The sequence below is a fragment of the Entelurus aequoreus genome, linkage group LG26, assembly GCF_033978785.1.
Source record: "Entelurus aequoreus isolate RoL-2023_Sb linkage group LG26, RoL_Eaeq_v1.1, whole genome shotgun sequence".
NCBI classification, from domain to species: Eukaryota; Metazoa; Chordata; class Actinopteri; order Syngnathiformes; family Syngnathidae; genus Entelurus; species Entelurus aequoreus.
This window is the reverse complement of record NC_084756.1, coordinates 27,430,921-27,452,329: the sequence shown is the minus strand read 5'-3', so window position 1 is coordinate 27,452,329 and position 21,409 is coordinate 27,430,921. Positions and strand designations below refer to the sequence as shown.

General features: G+C 37.1%; 1 protein-coding gene across 4 annotated transcripts in view; it reads right to left on the bottom strand.

Annotated features, from left to right (window-relative positions):
• The window catches only part of LOC133643420 (G-protein coupled receptor 22), a 107,581-nt gene that overhangs the window by 84,428 nt on the left and 1,744 nt on the right, over nucleotides 1-21,409 (bottom strand). For 3 of the 4 annotated variants that reach the window (XM_062037986.1, XM_062037988.1, XM_062037990.1), the window contains exon 2: nucleotides 14,396-14,597. The gene's annotated coding sequence lies outside the window, so the exon portion shown is untranslated. Of the gene's footprint in view, nucleotides 1-14,395; nucleotides 14,598-18,581; nucleotides 18,614-21,409 lie in introns of those variants that run through there. The other variant, XM_062037987.1, reaches the window with a different exon arrangement.

Sequence of the window (21,409 nt, the reverse complement as noted above, 5' to 3'; positions counted from 1 at the left end):
ATTTCCCCCAAAAATGCGACTTATACTCCAGTGCGACTTATATATGTTTTTTTCCTTCTTTATTATGCATTTTCGGCCGGTGCGACTTATACTCCGGAGTGACTTATGCTCCGAAAAATATGGTACATATTATAAAATACGCAGAGGACCGTTAAAAAATTAACTGCGGACCGTGAATGGCCCCCGTGCCGCACTTTGGACATCCCTGCACTAAACGGTCATGTTTTTTTTTTATTCCCCGAACACAGACATGTTTGGAAAGCAGGATTCGGTAAGAGGTTGCATCATTCACCCCCAGTACAATAACAGCCTCTAGAATGTGACCAGCGGGTCAGCAAAGTCGATATTAAAGTCACCATGCGGTAGGAGGGCGCACTAATGAGAGGGTGAACACAGCTGCCGATCTTTTGGAACACACTTCAGTCAAATGTCTCTCTGTGTCCTTGTTTGCCTTCTTTAAGCTGGCAAATGTGTGCTGGTTTCCAATGGGGCCTTTTAATTGGCCGGGTGCCATTTAATCACATCTTCTTGTCTTTTGTCTCTGCTGCTCTCATTTAAGTAAAGTAAAGTACAGTACAGTACAGTACAGTCCTCAAACTTCAGCCCTGCTGTCATTTCTGCATCATGCACCACGCTGGCACACGTCCTCACTATTTGTTTGTCTGCTCTCAGGTGGCATGTGATCAAGCGCTCCTCTTATCGCCAAGTGCTTCCATTTGAGCGCGAGGTGTCGCTGAGTCGCCGGGTGACACGGCGAGGCGTCGTGACATTTTAATTTGCGCCGGCTCTCTTTAATAGGACACTCCAGCCGGCCTGTCTTCCCTATCCGTGACAGTAATAAGGTCAGCCGTGAGGATGTGTCTGCGGCGCGGCGCTTTCAAGGGCACGCGCCGCCATTTTGGAATATAAATCAGTGCAAGGAGAATATGAAACTTTTAAGCCAAATATATGCGCTGCCTCCTGGAAGAAGTGTTTAAAAGGCGGCCACGCTGTGGCTTTTTTGTGCTTTTGTCATTAGCACGCACACAATGTAAACATACGTCTGTCCACTCACAAGCATGTAATATCAACATGCCTGTCCATTCACATACACATATTGTAAATAGGGATGTCCGATAATGTTTTTTTGCCGATATTCCGATATTGTCCAACTCTTTAATTACCGATACCGATATCAACCGATACCGATATCAACCGATATATGCAGTCGTGGAATTAACACATTATTATGCCTAATTTGGACAACCAGGTATGGTGAAGATAAGGTACTTTTTTAAAAAAATAAATAAAATAAGATAACTAAATTAAAAACATTTTCTTGAATAAAAAAGAAAGTAAAACAATATAAAAACAGTTACATAGAAACTAGTAATTAATGAAAATGAGTAAAATTAACTGTTAAAGGTTAGTACTATTAGTGGAGCAGCAGCATGCACAATCATGTGTGCTTACGGACTGTATCCCTTGCAGACTGTATTGATATATAATGTAGAAACCAGAATATTGATAACAGAAAGAAATGGGGGAGGGAGGTTTTTTGGGTTGGTGCACTAATTGTAAGTGTATCTTGTGTTTTTTATGTTGATTTAATTAAAAAAAACAAAAAAACTAACAAAACAAAAAAACGATACAGATAATAAAAAAACCGATACCGATAATTTCCGATATTTCATTTTAACGCATTTATCGGCCGATAATATCGGCAGGCCGTTATTATCGGACATCCCTAATTGTAAACATCTGCTTGTCCATTCACACAAGTACACAATGTAAACAAACATCTGTTCATTCACATACAATACAAATTATGTAAAAATCTTCTTGCCCATTCACACAGATACACAATGCAAACAAGTGAAGTGAAGTGAATTATATTTATATAGCGCTTTTCTCTAGTGACTCAAAGCGCTTTTTACATAGTGAAACCCAATATCCAATTTACATTGAAAGCAGTGTGGGTGGCACTGGGAGCAGGTGGGTAAAGTGTCTTGCCCAAGGACACAACGGCAGTGACTAGGATGGCAGAAGCGGGGATCGAACCTGGAACCCTCAAGTTGCTGGCACGGCCACTCTGCCAACCGAGCTATACCGCACCAACAAACGTCTGTCCACTCACATACACAAAATATAAACATGACTGTCCATTCACGTACAAATTATGTAAACATCTGCTTGCCCATTCACACAAATACACAATGTTAACAAACATTTGTCCATTCACACAAATACACAATGTAAACAAACATTTGTCCATTCACACTAATACACAATGTAAACAAACGCCTGTTCATTCACATAATGTAAACATCTGCTTGTCCATTCACACAAATACACAATGTAAACAAACATCTGTTCATTCACATACACATCATATAAACACCTGCTTGTCCATTCACACAAATACACAATGTAAACAAATGTCTGTTCATTCACATACACATTACATAAACATACAGTATGCTTGCCCATTCACACAAATACACAATGTAAACAAACATTTGTCCATCCACATACACATCTTGTAAACATCTGCTTGTCCATTCACAAATGTACACAATGTAAACAAATGTCTGTTCATTCACATACACATCATGTAAACATCTGCTTGTGCATTCACACAAATACACAATGTAAACAAATGTCTGTTCATTCACATACACATTACATAAACATACAGTATGCTTGCCCATTCACACAAATACACAATGTAAACAAACATTTGTCCATTCAGACAAATACACGACGTAAACAAACATTTGTCCATCCACATACACATATTGTAAACATCTGCTTGTCCATTCACAAAAGTACACAATGTAAACAAATGTCTGTTCATTCACATACACATGTAAACATCTGCTTGTGCATTCACACAAATACACGATGCAAACAAACGTCTGTTCATTCACATAATGTAAACATTTGCTTGTCCATTCACACAAACACACAATCTAAACAAACGTCTGTCCACTCACATACACATGATATAAACATACCTGTCCATTCACATACATATAATGTAAATATCTGCTTGCCCATTCACACAAATACAAAATGTAAACAAACGTTTGTCCATTCACATACACATAATGTAAACATCTGCTTGTCCATTCACACAAATACACATTGTAAAAAATTAAAAAAATTTAAAAAAAAGTCTGTCCATTCACATACACATCATGTAAACATGTGCTTGCCCATTCACACAAATACACAATGTAAACACATTTCTGTCCATTCACATACAGATATTGGAAACATCTGGTTGTCCATTCACACAAATACACAATGTAAACAAATGCCTGTCCTTTCAAATACACATCATGTAAGCATCTGCTTGTCTATTCACACAAATACAAAATGTAAACAAACCTTTGTCCATTAACATACACATATTGTAAACATCTGCTTGTCCATTCATTCACACAAATACACAATGTAAAAAAAAAAGTCTGTCTATTCAAATACACATCACGTAAACATTTGCTTGCCCATTCACACAAATACACAAAGTAAGCAAACATCTGTCCTTTCACATACACATCATGTAAACATCTGCTTGTCTATTCACACAAGTAAACAATGTAAACAAACGTATTGTTCATTCACATACACATTACATAAACATCTGCTTGCCCATTCACAGAAATACACAATGTAAACAAACGTCTGTTCATTCACATACATATTGCATAAACATCAGCTTGCCTAATCACACAAATACACAATGTTAACATGTCTGTCCATTCACATTCACATCATGTAAGCATCTGCATGTCCATTCACACAAATACACAATGTAAACAAACATCTTTTCATTCACATACACATTACATAAACATCTGCTTGTCTATTCATACAAATACACAATGTAAACAAACCTCAGTTCATTCACATACACATTACATAAACATCCGCTTGTCCATTTACATACACATAATGTTAGCATTTGTTTGTCCAATCGGACAAATACACATGTAGACATACGTTTCTCTATTCACATGCACAAAACAAACATCTGCTTGTCCACTCACATACACATAATGTTAACATATGAATGTACATTTACACAAATACACAATGTAAACATACGCCTGTCCATTTATATACATATGCTGTTAACATCTGCTTGTCCCTTCACACAAACACAGACTGTAAACATACGTCTGTCCATTCACACACATAATTGAAACATATGGATGTCCATTCTTACAATTACACAATGTAGACATAGGTATGTCCTTTAACATACACACAATGTTAACATCTGCCTGTCCATTTACACAAATACACAGGGTATACTTACGTCTGTCCATTCATATACACAATGTAAACATCTGCCTGTCAATTGACACGACTGCACAATGTAAACATACACCTGTCCATTGACGTACACATAATGTAAACATCTGCTTGTCTATTCACACAAATACAATGCAAACATACGTCTGTCTATTCACATACACATCATGTAAACATATCGATGTCCATTCACACACACAATAAAACATTTTTATCTACATCTGCACGTCCACACACATGATGTAAGCGTCTGTCTTTCTATTCACATGCACATACAGCATTCTGTCAATTCACACACAACCCCACATGATGTAAATGGCCGTCTGTCCGTTTACCTACATGTCTGTCTGTGCATTCACACACATCATGTAAAACATTTCTGTTCACACACATCTGCCTCTACATTCACATACACACACACAATGTACTGTAAACGCCAGTCTGTCCATTCACATACCTGTCTGTCTGTGCACTCACTCACACACATCATGTAACGTATTTCTGTCCATTTACATAGAAATACACATCTGTCTGTACATTTGCATGTAATTTTAATTTTCCTGAGGGAACTCTCCTGAAGGAATCAATAAAGTACTATCTATGCAAGTGTTCCATTCACATACTGTACATACAAAATGTAAATCCAGATACTGGATTCAGACATTGCAGACATTCCTCTGTCCATTTACATATAAATATGTATTTCTATTCACATACACAGGTAACGAAAATCTCTGTCCGTGCATTCATCTAAAAACATCATGTAAACATATTTTTGTCCATTTACATACCACATTGTCTGTCCATTCACACACACACATACACACATCATCTAAAACAGTGTTTTTCAACCACTGTGCCGTGGCACACTAGTGTGCCGTGAGATACAGTCTGGTGTGCCGTGGGAGATTATCTAATTTCACCTGTTTGAGTTAAAAATAGTTTTGCAAAGCAGTAATTATAGTCTGCAAATGATGTGTTGTTGTTGAGTGTCGGTGCTGTCTAGAGCTCGGCAGAGTAACCGTGTAATACTCTTCCATATCAGTAGGTGGCAGCAGGTAGCTAATTGCTTTGTAGATGTGGGAAACACCGGGAGGCAGCGTGCAGGTAAAAAGGTATCTAATGCTTAAATCAAAAATAAACAAAAGGTGAGTGCCCCTAAGAAAAGGCATTGAAGCTTAGGGAAGGCTATGCAGAACGCAACTAAAACTGAACCGGCAACAAAGTAAACAAAAACAGAATGCTGGACGACAGCAAAGACTTACTGTGGAGCAAAGACAGCGTCCACAATGTACATCCGAACATGACATGACAATCAATGTCCCCACAAAGAAGGATAAAAACAACTGAAATATTCTTGATTGCTAAAACAAAGTAGATGCGGGAAATATCGCTTAAAGGAAGACATGAAACTGTTACCGTATTTTCCGCACCATAAGCCGCACCTAAAAACCACAATTTTTGTCAAAAGCAGACAGTGCGGCTAATAACCCGGTGCGCCTTATATATGGATTAATATTCATATTTATTTTCATAAAGTTTAGGTCTCGCAACTACGGTAAACAGTCGCCATCTTTTTTCCCCGTAAAAGAGGAAGCGCTTCTTCTTCTACGGTAAGCAACCGCCCCCATAGAAGAGGAAGCGCTTCTTTTTCTCCTGTAAGCAACCGCCAAGGTGAGCACCCGCCCCCGTAGAAGAAGAAGCTCGCGGATATTTAATTTCATTTGTTTTTCTGTAAAGACAACAAAATGTCTCCTACTAAGAGACACGCGTACAAGGTTCCACTGACTTTTGATATTCATGTGAACCGCACTGTGGATACAACGGGAGCACGTACGGTGAATATTCGCACCACAGGGAATGAGAAGTCGTCCTACTGTGGTTGTAGCTTGCCATGCTAACGGCCAGAAACTTCCACCCACGGTGATATTCAAAAGGAAGACCTTGCCAAAAGACAACTTTCCAGCCGGCGTCATCATAAAAGCTAACTCGAAGGGATGGATGGCTGAAGAAAAGATGAGCGAGTGGTTGATAGACGTTTACGCGAAGACACCGGGTGACTTTTTTCACGCAGCGCCGTTCCTGTTGATCTACGACTGCATGCGCGTCCACATCACAGATGGTGTCAAAAAACAAGTGAAGCACACCGAAGAAGAAGAATTCAAGGGATTTGTGGATGAGTAATAACTTCAGAAAGTGAGCTTTAAATGTTTATTTTGTGTGTTGTGTGACACTAACGTATGAGCAACGTTGAGTTATTGATGTTGCTATTGCTCTGCACTATTTTGAGTGTTACTATTTTTGTGATTGCACATTTGCACATTACATTTTGGGAGTGAACAGAGTTGTTAGAACGCTGGTTTGTAATATATTATTAAAGTTTGACTGACCTATCTGACTGTTTTGTTGACATTCCCTTTAGCGTAGCGTAGGTGCGGCTAATAGCCCGGGGCGGCTAATAGGTAAACAAAGTTTTGAAATATGCCGTTCATTAAACGTGCGGCTAATAACACGGGGCGCCTTATGGTGCGGAAAATACGGTACATGAAAATACAAAAAAAAAAGAAGAGAAAAAGCCACCAAAATAGGAGCACAAGACAAGAAGTAAAACACTACACACAGGAGAACAGCAATAAACTCAGAATAAGTCAGGGTGGGATGTGACAGGTGGTGACAGTACACCTACTTTGAGACAAGAGCTATAGTGATGCATGCTTGGTTATGCTTTAAAGTCATATCCAATAATTGCGACAACGATTTTTTTTAGGGATGTCCGATAATGGCTTTTTGCCGATATCCGATATGCCGATATTGTCCAACTCTTTAATTACCGATACCGATATCAACCGATACCGATATCAACCGATATATACAGTCGTGGAATTAACACATTATTATGCCTAATTTGGACAACCAGGTATGGTGAAGATAAGGTACTTTTTTTTTTTTAAATGAATCAAATAAAATAAGATAAATAAATTAAAAACATTTTCTTGAATAAAAAAGAAAGTAAAACAATATAAAAACAGTTACATAGAAACTAGTAATTAATGAAAATTTGTAAAATTAACCGTTAAAGGTTAGTACTATTAGTGGAGCAGCAGCACGCACAATCATGTGTGCTTACGGACTGTATCCCTTGCAGACTGTATTGATATATATTGATATATAATGTAGGAACCAGAATATTAATAACAGAAAGAAACAACACTTTTGTGTGAATGAGTGTAAATGGGGGAGGGAGGTTTTTTGGGTTGGTGCACTAATTGTAAGTGTATCTTGTGTTTTTTATGTGGATTTAATAAAAAAACAAAACAAAAAAAACCCCATACTGATAATAAAAAAAACGATATCGATAATTTCTGATATTACATTTTAACGCATTTATCGTCCGATAATATCGGCAGACCGATATTATCGGACATTTCTAATTTTTTTACTGTCAACTGAGTTTCGTTTTTGAATGATTTCTGCTGGTGGTGTGCCTCCGCATTTTTTCAACGGAGAAAATGTGCCTTGGCTCAAAAAAGGTTGAAAAACACTGCTCTAAAATGTCTCTGGTGCCCTCATAACGTAGACATCTCAATGTCCATTCAAATACACTCACAATGTAAACGCCTGTCTGTCCATTCACGTGCATGTAACTTCCACTTGATTTACTTGTGTCGCTTTTGAACAATTTGTGCTCTTCGGTGTGGTGGAATCTCAGCTGGAAGCGAGGCTGGGCCGCGGGGCTTGACGGCGGTCCAGCTTCACCCGAGGCTGTGTTGGGGTTTGTGGTGCTGCCACGGACACACAAGCATACGATCCATCGCAAAGAGCAAAGATTCATGGATAAAAAAAACAAAAAAACACACAAGCCCACGTGCGACTTTGATCTATGCTTCATCTCCATTGATTTTACACGGGAGCTTGGATCATCGTTTTCGACCCTTGAAAATGTTCCACAGAAAATACCCCCCACAAATTGACATTTATATATCTCTCTATTGGCTTTATCATTTTGGACATTGAAGATCTATAAGAGAAGATCTTTTTTTTTCGGTGGAAGAAAAACAGATAAGAGAATCGCCAGGTGCTTTGTAGCAAAGATGAATTGTTAAGCTCGTTCTTGCTGCTGGAGCTCCGTGCCGCGTTTGTTCCGGATGAAGGTCATAGATGCAATGTAACACGCATGCACAGCCACGAGGGGGCATGTTTTTATGATATTGTAGTGGATTGTACGAAGCTTAAACAGGCAACAAAAGTAGTTTAGTACAACAAATTTATTTACCCATTATCAGAAGTGCAGGTTGAATTAAGTTAGCCGTGCAGACAGACCACATGTTACTCCGGAGTAAACAAGACACACACAAGCCAAAATCACTGTCGAGTTCCGGTCTTCTGCCATTTTTTATATGTCTCTTGTGCGTCATTGTTTGTTATCTAATGCGTCAATGTCTTTTATCTTTTCCCTATCTGTTCCATAACAACTCGAATCCTTTAGACAGTCAACACATTCTGTAGACAGGTTGGCACGACTTAATATTCACTTTTGTCCCACTTGCACAGAATAGAAGAAACATTAAATGAGCGTACATTCTTGACAGACATGCAATACAGGTCAAAGGTCAGAAATTCTACTACAATATCCTATGATGCATCCGCCAGTAAGATGGTCCTTAAGCCTTTATGCAATGTCTGGAACCGTTTAAAGTACCATTAGAGTGGAAAAATAAGTTAGCTCTATGTTGAAGCGATTATCATATACAGTCACGATTAAAAGTTGACATACACTTGTAAAGAACATAATGTCATGGCTGTTTTGAGTTTCCAATACTTTCTACAACTATTATTTTTTTTGTGATGTAGTGATTGGAGCACATACTTGTTGTTCACAAAAAACATTCTTGAAGTTTGGTTCTTTTATGAATTTATTATGGGTCTACTGAAAATGTGAGCAAATGTGCTGGGTCAAAAGTATACATACAGCAATGTTAATATTTGCTTACATGTGCCTTGGCAAGTTTACCTGCAATAAGGCGCTTTTGGTAGCCATCCACAAGCTTGTGGCTGAATTTTTGACCACTCCTCTTGACAAAATTGGTGCAGTTCAGCTAAATTTGTTGGTTTGCTGACATGGACTTGTTTCTTCAGCATTGTCCACACGTTTAAGTCAGGAATTTGGGAAGGCCATTCTAAAACCTTCATTCTAGCCTGATTTAGCCATTCCTTTACCACTTTTGACGTGTGTTTGGGGTCATTGTCCTGTTGGAACACCCAACTGCGCCCAAGACCCAACCTCCGGGCTGATGTTTTTAGGTTGTCCTGGAGAATTTGGATGTACCGCATTTTTCGGACTATAAGTCGCAGTTTTTTTTCATAGTTTGGCCGGGGGTGCGACTTATACTCAGGAGTGACTTATGTGTGAAATGATTAACACATTAGCGTAAAATATCAAATAATATTATTTAGCTCATTCACGTAAGAGACTAGACGTATAAGATTTCATGGGATTTAGCGATTAGGAGTGACAGATTGTTTGGTAAACGTATAGCATGTTCTATATGTTATAGTTATTTGAATGACTCTTACCATATGTTACGTTAACATACCAGTTGGTTATTTATGCCTCATATAACGTACACTTATTCAGCCTGTTGTTCACTATTCTTTATTTATTTTAAATTGCCTTTCAAATGTTTATTCTTGCTGTTGGGTTATGTCAAATAAATTTCCCCAAAAAATGCGATTTATACTCCAGTGCGACTTATAATTTTTTTTCCTTCATTATGCATTTTCGTCTGGTGCGACTTATACTCCGGAGCGACTTATACTCCGAAAGATACGGTAAACCTCCTTTTTCATTGTCCCATTTAAAGCACCAGTTCCATTGGCAGCAAAACAGGCCCAGAGCATAATACTACCACCACCATGCTTGACGGTAGACGTGGTGTTAAATTAAATGCCTCACCTTTTCTCCTCCAAACATATTGCTGGGTATTGTGGCCAAACGGCTCAATTTCGGTTTCATCTGACCACAGAACTTTCCTCCAGAAGGTTTTATATTTGTCCATGTGATGTCAAACACATGAAAAGACACTTTCTGCAGGAACTTGTGAGGATTGTGATTGATTCTTCATCTAAACGGAATTGTGTGGATGTCCCGTCGGTCAGCATCCCAGCGAGAGTGGAAATTGTACAGTAAGTGTTTGTTTTATTCTGGTTTGTTATGGTTAATTTGTATGTTTAGCACCTAGCAATGCTGCTGATGCTATAGTGTCACAATAAAACTGCATCCGTCACTCGGCTTCTGAAACTTATTGCTCATCCCAGTGTTTCCCATAAACTGCCAAGATACCTGTGGCGGTGGGGGCGTGGCTATGGGCGTGGTCACCATGACATCATCGAGTAATTTGCATAATTTACTACAATGATTTGATTTTCTCTAAAAAGGCTCAAAAAATGTGTACTTACTAATTAATAATAACAGTTTTGTTTTAAACGTCTATCCATCCATCCATCCATCCATTTTACAATATAATTACAACACTTTATGTACATATTTATATACAGATTTGAACAATAAGTTATTCACTGAAATATATTTATTAATTGTGGTTCTTACAAAAATATATCTTATAAAATATAAAAGCAAAAATGTCTCAAAGCTCTGCCCCTTTAATTAGTGCATACTAAATAATTTAACTTTAGCCTACTACTACAACCATATTATTTACCAGCAACATAAAGTGAAACAGAGGCAGAGGTGTCCTGCCACAGTCAGTAACAAATAAACAGAAAACAGTAGTGGTGGTAGATAGACACAGAGCTTCATCAAACATCTGATCCACTGAACAAAGAGCTCCAAAAATCTTGAACTTTAGACTGCCATCAGTTTTACTCCCTACACTTAACCATGTGTTTCCTACTGCCTGCAGACTTTGCACCCTTTGTTATATACACATGTTGTGTTTCTAATATAAATACATTTCATAAAGTCAAATACAAATAAGGCAACAAGAGAAGTATCCTACACTTCTCTTTTGTAAAGTCAATCTGAACAGTCGATATGGGCATCTACATCAACTATATGATTTGCCTGAGAAGCTGGAGAGGACAAAAAAAAAAATATATATATATATATATATATATATATATATATATATATATATATATATATATATATATATATATATATATATATATATATATATATTTTTTTTTTTTTTTTATTTTATTTTATTTGTGGCGGACGTAATTCTTTCGTGGCGGGCCGCCACAAATAAATGAATGTGTGGGAAACCCTGCATCCTCTTTGTGTTTGGACTCAAAAATATAAGGTTCTAGATCATAATTTTTCCCAAAATAATCGTTGTTGGCTCTCACAAAGTGTGCATGATGAGCATTGTTGTTGATGGGTAAGGGATCTGTGGTTCCTCATGTGACTGGCTTCCTCATTATCTCTCAAAATGGCTTGAGAATGTCTGTGAGATTGATACCGTTTTGATCATATCTATTTATTTGCAAACTTTGGAAGTCTTTTGGTGTCCTAAATCTATGCTAACAGCTTCAATATAGATTCAACTTGTGTTTCCACTCTACTGGTACTTTAAGGGGGACTCTTGCTCTGGCGCCATGACCTCAGCAGGAAGTGGATGGCCTTAGGAAGCTGTCCTTGTGAGTTATGTGCTTCTAATTTGAATGAGCTCAGTGCTGAGACCCTGGAAGTGAAGGTGAAGCTCAATTCAGTGATGTCCAATCATAATGGAGGATACAAGGGGGTGAGGATGTCTTTAAATCTGACTGCATCGTGGAGGAAATACGCATCAAGTGATGAATATCTCATGTCCGTGCACGTTTGTGTTTGTGCTGTTTGCCTCCCGCTAATGTTCGTCTATATCTTTGTGGCTGAGTGGCACAAGCATATGGCATGTGAGCGTCTCTTTGGCACTTGCTCCTACTTGCTGGCCATGTTGGTGGGACTGTTTTCATGAGACTTTCAGACGGGTAGCAAGGGCACATATGTGTGTGTGTGTGTGTGTGTGTGTTCTTGTATTTAAACCCTTCTTGAGACATCAACAAGGAAACGTACCATCCTAATGAGGAACGGTGAACAAGCTAGGACATAAATCATGGTCCCAATACGGAAAACCATTGCATCTAATAGAGAATGTCTCATTTGCACCCCTGGTGGTGAAATCTATCAAAATTAGGATGGTCCCAAAAAGGAGGGATTTTTCAAATTGACTGTGTGTCGGTTTTAAAAGTGCTCCCCCTCTGGTCAACATATGAAATAACAAGTGTGTGTAAGAAATTGAAGTGCTCCCCCTCTGGCCAGCATATGTAATAACAAGTGTGTTTAAGAAATTCAAATGCGCTCCCTTTGGCCAAAATTAATAAAACAAATAAAATAAATGCATATATAGAGACATACTGTAATAACTTAAAAATAAATCCTGAAGATTAAAAAACAATTACCAACAAAAAAATTCCAAAAAATAATAATGAAATAAAAGCAGTGTGTGTCATCTTTTTTCTTATAAAATTGGGAACAATTTCTCATATTCTTTCGGTTTCTAATATTGCAATATTTTCTCGTAAAATTATTACTTTTTTATATAAAATTAATACTTTTTAATGCAAAATGGTGAACTTTGTCATAAAAAAATTCTGACTCATCAAAATATTGCCAATGTTGTTGTTGTTCTTGTAAAAAAAGTGAAATTTTTTGAGTAAAATTATGACTTTTGGCATAATTTTGCCACGTAAAATTATAATAATAATTATAATATTGCCAACATTTTAAAATTGTCTTATAAATTTGTGACTTTTGTCGAGTAAAATTACAACTCTTTTCATAAAATTGCCAAATTTTTAAGCTTTTCTTGTAAAATTGCGAGCGTTATTGAGTAAAATTCCAACTTTTATCATAATATTGCACAAATGTTCAGTTTTTCTTGTAACATTTTGACTTGCGTTGAGAAAACTCATTTTTCCAACAAGCTTTTTTATATTGGCATAGTATGTATATATTATTAATGTTGTAAATACACATCTTTATATAGTGAGAAAGGGTGGTCCTAAAGAAGTAGGCCTTTTTCTGAGGTCTCAAGAAGGAAACAAATACAAGAATGTGTGTGTGTGTGTGTGTGTTTGTGTGTGTTGTGTTAGGTGTGCAAATGAATTGACTGACAAATGTTTACATCAGTATATAAATTGATATATTTAGACCCTTTTCTTGCTTTTATTGTGTTTGCATGTGAATGGACCAACGTTTACATTACATTATAATAATATAATATTTTTACATTATGTTTGCATGTGAATGGATTAACATGTGCTTTCATTATGTTTGCATGTGAGTGAACAAATTTGCACTCTATTTTAATGTCAATGGTCAAATATTTACATTACCTGTGTATGTATAGGGTCACATTTACATTATGTTTGCGTGTGAATGGACAAATGTTTACATTACATTGCATGTGAATGGATTAACATGTGCTTTCATTATGTTTGCATGTGAGTGAACAAATTTGCACTCTATTTTAATGTCAATGGTCAAATATTTACATTACCTGCGTATGTATAGGGACACATTTACATTATGTTTGCGTGTGAATGGACAAATGTTTACATTACATTGCATGTGAATGGATTAACATGTGCTTACATTATGTTTGCGTGTAAATTGACAAACATTTACTTTGTTTGCATGTGAATTGACAATATGTTTCTATGTGAATTAACAAATATTAACATTACCTTTGCATGTGAATTGACAAATGTTTACATTAATGTATGTATTGTGAGTGGATAAATGTTCCCGTTATGTTTGCATGTGAATGGATTAACATGCGCTTACATTATGCTTGCAGGTGAATAGACACAGATGTTTACATTGTATAAACAGTCTGTGAATGGAATGACAGATGTTTCTATTATGTCTGTATGTGAATAGACAGACATATTTTTACATGCTGGGTCGTGATATATAATAATCTCCAAAAATATGACGCATGTTAATAAATCAACAAGCTTTTTGGTATTTGTGTTGATGTTGGACCTCCAAGGTACTGATTGATGGATGACAGATGAGGCGTTCACTGACCTGTCACTTCAGCGCCACCTGCTTCCATTCCTGCCCCGCTCTTCCTGACCCAGGTCTTGGTGGTGCGTGTCCCTGGGCCTCTTCAGACGTCCACGCCAGCCTTGCTCATCGCAGCGTTCCAACTGTCAGCATTGGGCCGAGCTCACTCAGCCGCACGGCATGGCAGCATCTGCTGTGAATTGTTACGTCATATTTCTTCTTCCTGTGGCATGGGAACATGGGGAACATGAGCAGTTGTTGCTGAGACTTGGACAAGCTTGTAATATTGTCTGCTTCTTGCTTCTGGGAAGAGTTGAATCTTGTAATAATCGTGAAGTAGTTTCACGTAAGACCGTTAAGCATGTCCGAAATAAAGTAAAACAAAAACAGAACAAATAAATAGGATTTTCTCATGTGTGCGGAATGAACGGATGATTGTTTAAAATAAATATTATAATTGTATAGAATAATTTGGTTGTGGAAATCAAATATAATACTGTATACATTTTTTTTTTTTTTGTGAAATAACTCTTAAAGTATGAACTATTAAACAATTAAATCAAAATATATTCATGTAACCCTTAATCACAAATGTCTCAAAGGGCTGCACAAGTTACAACGACATCCTCAGAAAGAAAAAAACTCAACCCAATGGGAACAACGTGAAACTCTGGAAGGGACCGCAGATGTGGGGACCCCCCACCGGGTGACCTGTGCAATGGATGCCGAGTGGATACAGTTAATAGTGTGAGAGTCCAGTCCATAGTGGGGCCAGCAGGGGATCATCTTGAATGGAGACAAGTCACCGACTGATGCAAAGAGGAGTGGTCCATCCTTAGTTAGTGTGTCCGCCCTGAGATCGGTAGGTTGTGAGTTCAAACCCCGGCCGAGTCATACCAAAGACTATAAAAATGGGACCCATTAGCTCCCTGCTTGGCACTCAGCATCAAGGGTTGGAAGTGGGGGTTAAATCCCTAAAAATGATTCCCGGGCGCGGCCACCGCTGCTGCCCGCTGCTCCCCTCACCTCCCAGAGGATGAACAAGGGGATGGGTCAAATGCAGAGGACAAATTTCACCACACTAAGTGTGTGTGACAATTATTGGTACTTTAACTTTAACTATAACACACAGACATATATACAGTATATATATATATACAGTAAATATATATATACATATACAGTAAATATATATATATATATATACAGTAAATATATATATATATATATATATATATATATATATATATACGTATATATATATCAGGGCTGCAACAACTAATCGATTAAATCGATTAAAATTCATTATAAAAATAGTTGGCGATTAATTCAGTCATCGATTCGTTGGATCTATGCTATGCACATGGGCAAAGGCAATTATTCTTTTTTTCTTTTTTTTAGAAACCTTTATTTATAAACTGCAACATGTACAAACAGCTGAGAAACAATAATCAAAATAAGTATGGTGCCAGTATGCTGTTTTTTTCCAATAAAATACTGGAAAGGATAGAAATGTAGTTTGTCTCTTTTATCCGATTATTAATCGATTAATCGAAGTAATAATCGACAGATTAATCGATTATCAAATTAATCGTTAGTTGCAGCCCTAATATATATATACTGGATATACAGTATATATACAGTATATATATATGTATACACACTCACATACATATGAATATATATACACACATATATATGTATATATATATATATAAATGTTTTTTTTACCTTTACAGTACGAATAAAGTAACAACGCGTAACAAGTAAGTAAAGCCAGCAACTATCACGACTGGGCGCTAAATTTGTCAGAATGTCGATTTCATAACAAAGTCACGTTTTGGTTTGATCCGATTAAATACGATTTTTTCAATGTATTATTTGGTAGATTATAATTAAAAACATGTTCCAGGTTTGTATGCTTTATTTACTTTTTATTTTACACCAGATGCTCCTAATGACACAATTTTAATGTTTATTTGAAATTCAACTTAAAAAATCGTACTGTACTGCTCTTTGACCTTCCTGGTATTATTATTGAGCATTGTGCTGAACACTCCATGTGATTGTTGGAAGAAAGAGCGACATGACGTTTGGTTGTGTATCGCTGTGGTCTCATGCTTCAAAGCGGGTACAAAGACACGTTTGAAAGAATCAATAAGCAATCACTTAGGGAGGCAGCGAGTGGCACCCACACGAGGTCTGTTAGGGAGCACAAGTGGCGTTCCTGTAATGATCCCAAACATCAATTAAGGGAATGAACTTTCCAACCTATTGGGGAGAACGAGCGGAATAGAATTAAGGAAGCACAGGAAAACATGAGTGACGACCGCAGGGAGTTGGAAGATGCTGGTCAGGTCAGGGGTCAGGGCATGCACTTGAATCTCTGAGGTCATACAGGAAGGAAAATATGCATCCACAGGAACACGGTATTTTAAAAAAAAAAAACAATATTTTCTGCATTGTATATTTTTTACCGACTGTCATGCACATTTTGTCCAATCAGAAGCTTTAAGCAAGTGTTTTGTCTTTTTACACTTCTATGTCAATATTAATATCTGACATGAAGCTTGCCGACTCTGAAGTATGCATTGAACTGATCACTGACCTAAAACAACCTCCCAGGTAACCACCCAGGGTTAAGGTAAAGGAGCATGCACAGTCTAAATAAATGGTGTGATTAATCTGCCTTCAAGTAGGATTCTTGGCCAATTGTTATGTGAATATTACCATGCGGTAACGTGGTTAACATTGCACAGCCTCTATACAAACAAACAATTCAAACAAAATAGCACAACTAAAGCAATAGTCATCCGGAATAAATATACAAAACATTTTGTTGCTGTTGCATTTGTAGATAATTGAAAAATTTAATTCTACAAAACTAAAAAAATCTATTTTTTTCTTAATTAAAAACATTATTTTGACACTTTTTTTCTGAAACATATTTACAAAATAAGAAAACACACAACACACCCAGCCCAGCCCACTGCAGTGGAGTCGGGCATTGAATACGAAGAGCCGAGTGGGTAAGCAAAATTAGTGCTTATTGGTGCATATATATATATATATATATATATATATATATATATATATATATATATATATATATATATATATATATATATATATATATATGTGTATATATATATATATATATATATTTACACATGCATTATATATACACATATATGTATGTGTGTATGTATGTGTGTATATATATGCGGGCCATTCTACCAAATTGGTTCAAAGTGAGGTTGGAAATATTTTTACATTTTGCAAGTTGTATTCTCAAAACTTCGTCCCTATATGTATTGTACATTATCTGGAGTACACATTTCTGTAAAAACAACAGTCAACTTGTACTTTCAGAATATTTGGGAATGTTTGTCCTCTCCCCAAATTAGTCACTACAGAATCATAGCCTTCAAATATGAATATAAAATATGATGTTACTCTGTTAATGCCAAGCTTACTTACCTTGTGTAAAGATGTTTTTGTTTTTTTTAAATAATTATTGACATTTTTCACAATAAAATCCCTCAAAATGAACTTTTTAACAATTGTTCTTACTTTGATGTATGAAATTCTTCAAAATCGACGTGCAATCTTTCTTTTTAAAACGCATAACACTGATCAGATTGACTTCAGAGGTAATGATTTATGAAATTAAACATACATTTAACCAATCAGTATTATAATATTTTATAATTCAATATACTCTTTTTTTTCCGTAAACACCCAGTGTTTCGGTAGTGACCACTATTTTGTTTGCAAGGTTGTATCATATTCCCTCAACCTTAAAGGCCTACTGAAAGCCACTACTAGCGACCACGCAGTCTGATAGTTTATATATCAATGATGAAATCTTAACATTGCAACACATGCCAATACGGCCGGGTTAACTTATAAAGTGACATTTTAAAATTCCCGCCACACTTCCGGTTGAAAAACTCCTTTGGATATGATTTATGCGCGTGACGTCACAAAATGCACGGAAGTGTTTGGGCCCTATTGGACACAATACACAAAGTTCTGTTTTCTTCGACAAAAAATTCCACAGTATTCTGGACATCTGTGTTGGTGAATCTTTTGCAATTTGTTTAATGAACAATGGAGGCTGCAAAGAAGAACGTTGTAGGTGGGATCGATCGGTGTCTTAGCGGCTAAGTACAATACTTACAGCAACACAACAAGGACTACTTACCCTGATAGAAGACGCCTAGCCGATGCTTGCCGCCAAACCCACGGATGAAGTCCTTCGTCGCGCCGTTGATCGCTGGAACGCAGGTGAGCACGGCTGTTGATGGGAAGATGAGGGCTGGCTGGCGTAGGTGGAGCGCTAATGTTTTATCATAGTTCTGTGAGGTCCGGTTGCTAAATTAGCCTTAGCGTCGTTAGCAACAGCATAGTTTAGCCTTACCAGGCTGAAAATTTTTAACCGTGTAGTTACATGTACATGGTTTAATAGTATTGTTGATTTTCTGTCTATCCTTCCAGTCAGGGGTTTATTTATTTTGTTTATATCTTCATTTGAGAACGATGCTATCACGTTAGCTAAGTAGCTAAGTGTGTCACCGATGTACTGTCGTGGAGATAAAAGTCACTTTAAATGTCCATTTCGCGTGCTCGACTCTCATTTTCAAGAGGATATAGTATCCGAGGTGGTTTAAAATACAAATCTGTGATTCACAATAGAAAAAGGAGAGAGAACATAGTTCTGTGAGGTCCGGTTGCTAAGTTGCTAAATTAGCCTTAGCGTCGTTAGCAACAGCATAGTTTAGCCTTACCAGGCTGAGAATTTTTAACCGTGTAGTTACATGTACATGGTTTAATAGTATTGTTGATCTTCTGTCTATCCTTCCAGTCAGGGGTTTATTTATTTTGTTCATATCTTCATTTGAGAACGATGCTATCACGTTAGCTCAGTAGCTAAGTGTGTCACCGATGTATTGTCTTGGAGATAAAAGTCACTTTAAATGTCCATTTCGCGTGCTCCACTCTCATTTTCAAGAGGATATAGTATCCGAGGTGGTTTAAAATACAAATCTGTGATCTACAATAGAAAAAGGAGAGTGTGGAATCCAATGAGCCAGCTTGTACCTAAGTTACGGTCAGAGCGAAAAAAGATACGTCCATCACTGCCTCTCAAGTCCTTCACTGTAACGTTCCTCATCTACGAATCTTTCATCCTCGCTCAAATTAATGGGGTAATCGTCACTTTCTCGGTCCGAATCTCTCTCGCTCCATTGTAAACAAAGGAGAATTGTGAGGAATACTAGCTCCTGTGACGTCACGCTACTTCCGGTACAGGCAAGGCTTTTTTTATCAGCGAGCAAAAGTTGCGAACTTTATCGTCGATTTTCTCTACTAAATCCTTTCAGCAAAAATATGGCAATATCGCGAAATGATCAAGTATGACACATAGAATGGATCTGCTATTCCCGTTTAAATAAAAAAAAATCATTTCAGTAGGCCTTTAATGCTTAATATTAACTCATAACATGCTTGATGTTGGAAATATACACTTATGGTTTGTGGTCAATAAAATCATTTATTTTTGTAGAAAACTGTTAATATCAGTTGGAAAATAAGTAAACCATGTGGGTTCAGTATTCACGCTGACCTTTTCTCCTGTAGCAGTGACTTCATTGCTAATTTAAAGAATTCGGTCAACTTCCTTTGTTTTCTAACCACATTGGGGCGTTTATACTTCAGACTGATAAAGATCACATGTTACTTATAATCTAAACAGTCAGTAGTAAAAAATCTGATTTAAAAAAAAAAAACTGATTTGTTCCACTTTGGACCTCCAGGTCTACACTGCAAAAACTGAAATCTAAGGAAGATTAAATATGTCAAATAAGGGTGATATTTGCTTATTTTCTGTCTGATAAGATCATTCTTCTCACTAAGAAGATTTTATGTTAGAGTGTTTGACTTAATTTAGGACCAAAACCCTTAAAACATCTCAGTAAGATGTTACAGCTTGTTGCTAAGGTTTTATGACCTATATTGAGTAAAACATGCTTGAAACTAGAATATCAAGTGTTGCAAAGCTGTGTCATCAACACTCACAAGTATAAAACTACTTTTTTTTTTTTTTAAGTAATAATTTTTTTTTTCCAGCTTGAAAAAAAAATATCATGATTTTGACAAAATTGTGTCTCATAATTAAAACAGATGACAGCCAAATGGACTTTGCTGTTTTATTTTCGATGAAACAATAGAAAATAGGTACTCATATAGTAGTACAGTCGGCACAGTACAGTAAACTGACAGTTAATATTTAAACATTTAACATGTGACATTTCTAACAATTTTGAACAGAGATAGTTCATGCACATTCAGATCAATTCTTCATAATTACAATATAAAAAAATGTAGCCGGGGGCCGGGCTGTATATATGCGCACTAATTGACTGAAAGAGCACGCACTTGGCGCGATGATGTCATGTTGTCGATGGAAAAATGCATTTTTAGACAATATGATTTGCCTGAGCGGCTAGGAGACCCTGAGAGTAACAAGCGGTTGCCTTGTTGCCTTTTTATTAAGAACAGGGGTCTCAAACTCAATTTACCTGGGGGCCACTGGATGCAGAAACTGGGTGAGGCTGGGCCGCAAGAAAATATTTCTTTAAAAAATCTAACATGTACTTTTTAATGAATTCACCTTCTTTCAATGGCTATCCCGCCCTAGCAACATACTTGCCAACCCTCCCGATTTTTCCGGGAGACTCACGAATTTCAGTGCCCCTCCCGACAATCTCCCGGGGCAACCATTCTCCCGAAATTGTCCAGATTTTCACCCGGAGAACAATATTAAGGGCGTGCCGTGATAGCACTGTCTTTAGCGACCTCTACAACCTGTCGTCGTGTCCGCTTTTTCACCATACAAACAGCGTGCCGGCCCAGTCACATGTTGTATGCGGCTTCTGCAGACACACGTAAGTGACTGCAAGACATACTTAAACAACAGCCATACAGGTCACACCGTATAAACAACTTTATCACTGTTACAAATATGCGCCACAC